The 8,252-nt window shown below is 41.3% G+C and overlaps 1 pseudogene; it reads right to left on the reverse strand.

Annotated features, from left to right (window-relative positions):
* Positions 1-6,426: 6,426 nt before the first annotated feature.
* Positions 6,427-8,252, reverse strand: part of LOC106001059 — a 2,343-nt pseudogene continuing 517 nt past the window's right edge.

The raw sequence follows: 8,252 nt of genomic DNA on the forward strand, positions 1-8,252 counted from the left end.
CTTCTCCCAATCCGTGGGCTTTCTATTGATCTTGCTAGCTATGTCCTTTGCCATGCAGAAGCTCTGCAATTTCATGCAATCCCATTTGTTCAACCTTTCTTTGATTTGTTGTGTTTCTGGGTCTCCAATTACCCACCAGAAAAACTGAAGTGGCACTGTGGTTCAAGTGGTAAAGTGCTAGCCTTGAACACAAGAGGCTCAGGGACAGTGCTCAAGTTTGAACAAAGTTCAAGCCTCAGGACTGTCAAAAAATTTCCTGCCTGGAGAATCTTGCTTTTTTACTGTATGAATACCAAATGATGCCTTTATATGAGAAGCTACATGGCATGGCCATGTCTGTGCTTCTGGGGTAGATGAGGAGAAAAAAGACAGAGATACAGAGGAACATATGTAGACATTTCAAGAAATAACTTATAGTAGCTAGATGCTGATGACTCACACCTGTAATCTTAGCTCAGAAGCCTGAGTTCTGAGGATTGTGGTTCCAAGCTAGCAAAGGCAGAATTATTCCAGTGAAACTCTTATCTCCAGCTAATCCCCCCAAAACTGGAAGTGGCATTGTGGCACAAGTAATAGTGAGCTAGCTGTGAGCACAAAGAGGTTTAGGGGCAGTTCCCAGGCCCTGAGTTCAAGTCAAACAATTGACCAAAAAAAAGCGTGCACTGGTGTTTATAGCCAGACAGCATATGATGCATATGTGGATCTCTGTCAGCAGGGGGAGGCAGGAGGAGGAGCAGCTGGGGAAGCCCAGCCTCTCACTTCTGCTTCCCTGGGAAGTTTATGTTCTGGCTTGTATCACTGTGAAAGGTCTACTATAATATTGGTGACAGTAATAAGTGGCAACATCTTGAGGCTGCAGGCTGCTGATAGTAAGAGTGAACTCTGTCCCAGATCTACTGCTACTGAACCTATATGAAATCCCAGGTTGTAAATTAGATGCTCCACATATCAGGAGCTTTGGTGCTTTCCCCGGTGTCTGCTGATACCATTATAAGGAACTGCCAATTCCCTGACTAGTCCTGCAAGTGACCATGACTGTGTCTCCTGGAAATGCAGGAGGATGGAGTCTGACTCATCTGGATGTCATATCTGGTCCCTGACATGGAAACATAGAATCAAATATCCACATAAATGCACATGATTCCTGAGTATCTCACAGAGAGCCAGATAGAATCGACTACATTGAGCTGATGAATTTTCCATTGCTGTCTTTCCTTATCTGGGACCCAGAGCAGCAGGAGTCCAAGTCCCAGGATGTGAGTTGAGGCCCTCATGTCCATGCTGTGTGCTGACTGGGACTGACTCCTGCACTAGGTGTGAACAGCCTATGAAGAACTACTCAGGCTGTGTGCTGTGCTCTGGGCATATGCAAATGCAGGGGCTGGGCATCACTGGACACAGCTGCAAGGCTGGTTCACTTCAGTAATTCCACACTTGTCAGGTGTACATACATGTAGCAGGATGCACCAGGGCAGGCAGTGCTCTGCAGGCAGTGCTCTTCTCCCAGAGGCCATTTCATTATAGCAGATGTTTGGAAGACTATAATTCTAGCACATAATTCAGGAGCATTAGATGGAGTAACTTATCTAATAGTGTGATGTAATACAGGAACATATCCTTGTTTGTAGGGAACACACAGAATAGTCTTCATGGTGAGCTATTTGAATTTTAATTCACTCTCAGTAATTTTGTTTATTTTTATGTTTTTGTGTTGATAATGCGGTTTGATATTTAGGTCCTGAGTGCTGTCTGTAAGCTTATTTGCTCAAGGCTGGCTCTCCACCATGTGAGTTATACCTCCACGTCCTCAAAAAATTCTTATGGGAAAACAAACACTTTGTGTTCTTACACAGTTTATGAATTTAAACAACTTACTCTTTTAAAGTGCAATGATAATTTGCTGGAAGAAGTCAGAGGAGAAGGAGAAGCAGCGCATAACTGTTATAATGTGACTCGCTGAACACCTCTACCATCTTCTAAAACTATAAGCATCTTTCCTGTTCTGTATAAAATGGGCTACACAGTTTTCTTAATTAGGAATATTCTATGTTCTGCAAATCTTCGGCTATGTGTTCTGATTCTTTTTATCGCCGTGAAAGTGTGACTAGTGATGTCACACCTGTCCACTTTAGCAAACATCGCTGAACTCTCTGCACATCTTCTCCACTCACCATAAATGTCTCTGGTGTTTGTTTTTCTTGTTAGATTTTGGTTTCTTTTTATATTCAGTCATAGTGAGGAGGGATATCAAACTGACCCAGACACCCAGACACCTGCTTTGTTGTGGGCACCTCTAGGAGAGAATCTGGATCTCTTGTCAAGCAAGGGTAGGTAGATTAACATTGAGAAGGGTCTTGGATACTGACCAAAGTTGGACATACACTTGACCATTTAAAATGTCACTTCTGGGGGCTGGGAAGGTGGCTCAGTGGTACAGCACTTGCCTTGCATGCATGAGGCCCTGGGTTCGATTTCTCAGCACCACATAACCAGAAAAAAATGCCAGAAGTGGTGTTATGGCTCAAGTGGTAGAGTGCTAGCCTTGAGCTGAAGAGCTGAGAGCTGGCCCAGAGTTCAGGCCGATGACCGGACCCCCCAAAAATGTCACTTCTGTCCCCTGACTTGAATGTCCCATCCTAGCTCACTATGGGGACAGGCTCTGTCTATGCTTTCACTCTCCACAGCCTGGAGCCAAGGCACTCTGCAGTTCTTACTGAGCAGTAACCAAATTAAGACATTGATACCTAAATAAAATCCTCCTACTGTGTTTCCAGGAGCCAATGGTTTGTAAAAAGTGGCTATAAATCATCAATCCAGAATCCAGTTCTTAGAAATATGTAAAGTTCTAAACTATTTTTTAGCTAGAGTATCATGCAATGCTGGTGTTTAGGTATTGTTTTTCAGTATGTTTCTGCTGACTTCTACCAGCCATCTTGTGTCTCCTTGACATCTTGTAGCAAGGGAGGACATCCTTGCTTATACACCAAAAAGAAGACTGTATCAGGGGCTGGGAAGGTGGCTCAATGGTAGAGCGCTTGCCTTGCATGCCTGAGGCCCTGGGTTCCATTCCTCAGCACCACATAAGCAGATAAGAAAAAAAAGCCGGAAGTGGCGCTGTGGCTCAAGTGGTAGAGCGCTAGCCTTGAGCTGAAGAGCTGAGGGACAGTGCCCAGGCCCAGAGTTCAGACCCCACGCCTGGACCCCTTCCCCACAAAAAAAGAAGACTGTGTCAGGAATGAGCACATTCAGAATCTCCTCAGTGCTGTTGAGAGGATAGGTGGTGGATGCATACCTGAATCCCTCATGTTAGTGAGACTAACCCAAAGGTATTTGCAGTCATTTTCAACAATAGATAATAAATAGTTTGCAGTATGTCTTTATTGGTCCCATTCCCTTTTCTGCATTTCTTCCTTCCTTCCCATTTTCCCACTGGTCATAAATTGTGGAGACTAAAAAGCCTCTTAGAACCAGTGACTGAGTGTAGTGTGAGTGAATGGTGCATGTGGAGAATGTCTCATCAGAGAACTGTTGGTTTGTGTGCTGGCCTCATTCTGTTTACACAAGATTCTGAGAGATTGACATTACAGAGCAATCCTATACAAAGATAGGATGAGTGTGGGCTCCTTAGTGAGTTTCAAATTTCCTATACCTTTAGATCCTTTTACGTACCTTATGGATGGTGCTTTTTGGTCTGTGAACAAATCTGGCCCAATCTAACACATCTCTTACACACTAAACCTGGAGGACAAGGCAATTTGGGAAATTGAAGGGAACTGTCTCATATTATCTTTATCTCTCTTGTCAATATGAATATATGTGCTGAGTAGTTTTTCTATGCATGTTGTCCACTGGATAGAATTGGCAATACATATCCAAACTGTATTAGAATCTTTGATATTTGATATATCCTAAAACATTCATCAAAGCATTATGTTTGGATGACAACTTTTATTTCTCAAACATGAAATATTAATGACCACATTTTGTGTCTTAATACATCTTTTAACATAATGATATAGTCCTAAAACAAATATTTGAGTGTAAGTTTGGAAAAGGTTAAAAGTAACAGCATTTTATTTTATTTATATTTATTTTTATTGTAAAGATCCTATACAGAGGCATTACAGTTACATGAGTAAGGTAATTAGTACATTTCCTATTGAGCATTGTTACCTCCTCCTTTGTTTTTTCTCTACCATCCCTTCTCCCCCTCTACTCCGCCTCCCCCCTCTTTCTTCTCCCCCCTCCCCACACCTGAAGTTGTAAAGTTCCTTTTCAACATAGTGCCTTAACCCATTGTCAACCTGTATCCCCATTTAAGCATTTTGTTTTTTCCTCTTCCCCTCCTAAAATTAGAAAAATATATATACAAGATGCAGGGCACTGGAATCAAATACAGTAAAAACAGGGGTTATACCGTGGGGGAGGAACATACCAAAGAAACAAAAAATTCACGTAGTACATTATAAATATGTTCAAAACAACAGCAAGCAAGAAAAAAAAACAATTGTGTCCCTGTCTTGAGGTTCATTTTGCTTCACATCATCTTATATGGTCATATGTACATAGCTTTTGACGTTTTCTGCTTATCCTGAATATATACTAGTTATTGCAAATAAAGGAAACCATAGGACCTATGTTTCTTTGGGCCTGGCTTACTTCACTTAATATAATTTTTCCAAATCTTCCCATTTCCTAAAAAATGGGTGATGTCATTCTTTCTGATGGTGTGTGTGTGTGTGTGTGTGTGTGTGTGTGTGTGTGTGTGTGTGTGTTTACCACATTTCTTGATCCATTCATCTACCTAGGGGCATCTGGGTTGGTTCCATACCTTAGCTATGTAAATAGGTCTGCAATAAACATATTTGTGTGGTAGCTTTAGTATGGTCTTATTTGTGATCATTTGGGTAAATGCCCAAAAGTGGGATTGATGGGTCATAGGGGAGCTCTATGGGGAGTCCTTTGAGGAACCTCCATACTGCTTTCCAAAGTTGTTGAACAAGTAGTAACAGCATTTTATTCTAGCAGATACTGGAAGCTGAGAAAAGCAGACTTCATGGACATACCAAACCAATTCCTCAGCAGATCTGATCCTAGTAAAATGTACTCTTTTTTCCAACTGAAGTAAACAATTCATACTGCCAACTTTGTATGAAGTTTGTTACAGTCTTCTCCTGCTCCTTTGTATCCCCCATACTGTAGGTTTCTCATAAAGACCTCATTGTGGTGTAGTGACCATTCTTTTTGTGTTGAGGAGAGCTGTTCATCTAAAGATTCTTTTGTCCACAGCCTAGGCTCGGATCTGGAAGGATCTACTGCTCTGTCTCTAAATCTTCATTGGCAAGCTCTTTGAAGACAAGTCCTCCAAAATCATAATAAGAATTGATTCATGAAGCACAAAAGAGATAAAGATCTGTTTGAAACTAATGGACAGGATATGGAAAAACAAAGGCTGGGCATGAGGACACATTCTTAAAACTGGAGTTGGTGTCGAGTGATGAGGTCCATCTAATACCTGTCATGCCCTTTCAGGATGAATAACAGGTTAAAATATATCCCAGTCTCTCCTGGGTAGTGAATTCTCTGATGAACCAAAGCAGTCGTTCTTCTGGGAAAATATACATAGTGTGGAAAACAAAGTTATGTATACACACATACATATACATTCTCTTCTAAAACTCCTTAAGACAACCTAATAGAGTGATCCATAGAAATGTACAAGTTCATCCTAGTTCCTATGTTTATAATATAGTTACAACACTTTTTTTCTAGAGAACCTTTACATGGAAAGAATTGTCTCAGTGAGTCCATAGTTTCTTTCACATTTGTGTTCTTGTTGTTTTGGTCTTCTGTTGCTTGATGAAAAAAATGACCAAAATAAAAATAACCATAATTGTGTGAAATTTCATGTTAAATATCAACATTATCTTCAAAGTTCTTAAAGTCCTAAAAATGGTTGCATGTGTTTCTTTTTTTCCTTGAGTTTCCTTCTACTAGTGGGGATGGATGTCCATGCCCTGTCTGCCCACACTGTCTACAGAATTCAGCACTGTGGGGCTCAGTGCTGACATGGACATTCCAGGGTGGGTAGCGTGCTCTCTGTGCATCGTCATATTTGGGTCGATGGGATGGCTTGGCAAATATGAATGCAGTGGGTGTCTCTGTCTTAACTGAGTAGGGTGCGGGGTCCTCTGGGGAGGAATGTAACTTGGCTGTGTCATAATCACTCTCACAGGACCATCCTGAGAAATGTAGTCCCCCGGCATGCTCTGCAAACTTCCTCCTTGCCTTGTGATTGCTTTCCATGGCAAAGGTGACATGCAGTGCTATTGACCACCCATGCCAAAATTCATGTCCATGCAACTCATAGGTCCAGTAGGTCGGACCTCAATAGGCTAACCCAGGAACTGTATGCTGCTCCTGGGCTCACTTGTTTTGACAGGATGGTTTTGGGCTGCATTGTCCCCTGGCCTCAATAAACCAGCTGCATACTTGTAGAATTATAAGTCTTGTGTCTTGCACTAATTGTTTCTTCTGATCTTCAGAAAGGTAGGGATGTATGAGGTGCTGGAAGAGTTATGATCTCATATTATTTGTTGCTACTTTGGGAAAATGCTTTTTTTCTTCCCATGTTTTTTGTCCTTGTCTGGATGAGCACTGTTACCTGTCCAGGTGAAGCTACACTGTTGTCTAAATCATCCCCTTGCTCACTATTGTTGCTTCCACTCTGGGAAGCATGGCCCCACCAGAGTGTCATGGTGTGCCCACTGAGTGGGGGGAGGCTGAATCTTCATGATGTCAAGGAGAGTTAAGGGTTATGGTCAGTGAGATTGGTGGAGGAGACTGACACTTCTTCATGGTGTGACTTTGAGCTGCCATCTCTTTTATCAATGATGAGGTTGATACTCATTTCCACCTTCAAACTGCTAAAGTACCAGTGTCAGAGGTTATAATACAGCTCATGGACTTTTCCTACCTGCAAAAGATGAAACGTTCATACCTGTATTGCTGTATTATCAAATTATCCAGCCCTGAGTTTGATGAAAAGAGGGGCTTTTTGGTTGTGGAACTGCTTGGTGAAGGCTGTGATGTCCTCCTTGAGGGAGTGGGAGGGGCAGATGTCCCTGCTGGTGACACCAGGTTCCCAAGACTACAGATTGTCAGCTCACTCTTCTCAAAGACCAGAGTTAACATGGGGAACAGGCACTTCCCATCGATTGTATCCTTGTCTTGCTTCAAGTTCATTTTGACAGCTGACCTCATGCTGGCCTATATGACATTGGGGCATGCCCTCTAGTGCGGCGTGATCTTCCAGGTCTTCTCTTTTGTTCCCATTTATTTCTCATAGACACTTCTAAGTTGGTGAACAGTTTGTTAGTTAATTGTTTGGTAGTTATCCTGAAGATATTTGATTTGTGTCCTCTATCCAAATTCAAATTTGAGTGTAATTACTTTCAGGTTACTCACAACTAGAAAGGTAATGCCAATCATTCATGTTAATCAGAAAATGAAACGACTCTGAAGGGTTTGGAATTCTAGTCATAAGTATGTATCTGTCCATATCCATGGGGCTCATATCTATCATTCTCACTACTCAGAGGAAGCTGAGATCCAGAAGGTCAAGGTTTAAATTCAGGCTATGCAGAAAATTCTCCAAGACTACTCCAAAATAACCAGCAAAAAATGAAAATATGAAGCCTTGAGCTCAAACCCCAACTTACAGACTGAAAACTCTGCATAAGGTCAGGAAGTGAGCTCTCAGAGACCAGATCTGGCTTACATGGAGAAACTCCACAAAGAAGTGTTTGAACTTGGATGGCAATCTTATTTGAATTTTTAATGTATTTTATTGCAGGCAAACATAATTTTGCCAGCAGAGAATGTGTTTCTCCTTGGAGCCCATTTGACTAAAGAAGTCATTTTTAAGACAATTTTCAAAATGTATAGTGTACAGAAACAACTGATGAAACAGGATATTACATAAATATATCGATACATTTTCTTGTTTCTTCTTATATCTTTAATTCATTCTTAGTAATTCTTACAGAAAAATCATTTTGGGTTCTCTTTACCAAATAATTATACATTCATAATTATTTTCTTTCTCTCTCCCTTACCTCTCTTCCTTCCTTCTTACCGTCCTGCCTTCCCCCTTTCTTTCTTTTCTTTCCTTCTTTCCTTCCTTCTTCTTTCTTTCTTTCTTTCTCTCTTTCTATTTTTTTGTTAGTCATAGGGCCTGAACTCTGGGCCTG

The sequence above is a fragment of the Dipodomys ordii genome, unplaced genomic scaffold, assembly GCF_000151885.1.
Source record: "Dipodomys ordii isolate 6190 unplaced genomic scaffold, Dord_2.0 Scaffold261, whole genome shotgun sequence".
NCBI classification, from domain to species: domain Eukaryota; kingdom Metazoa; phylum Chordata; class Mammalia; order Rodentia; family Heteromyidae; genus Dipodomys; species Dipodomys ordii.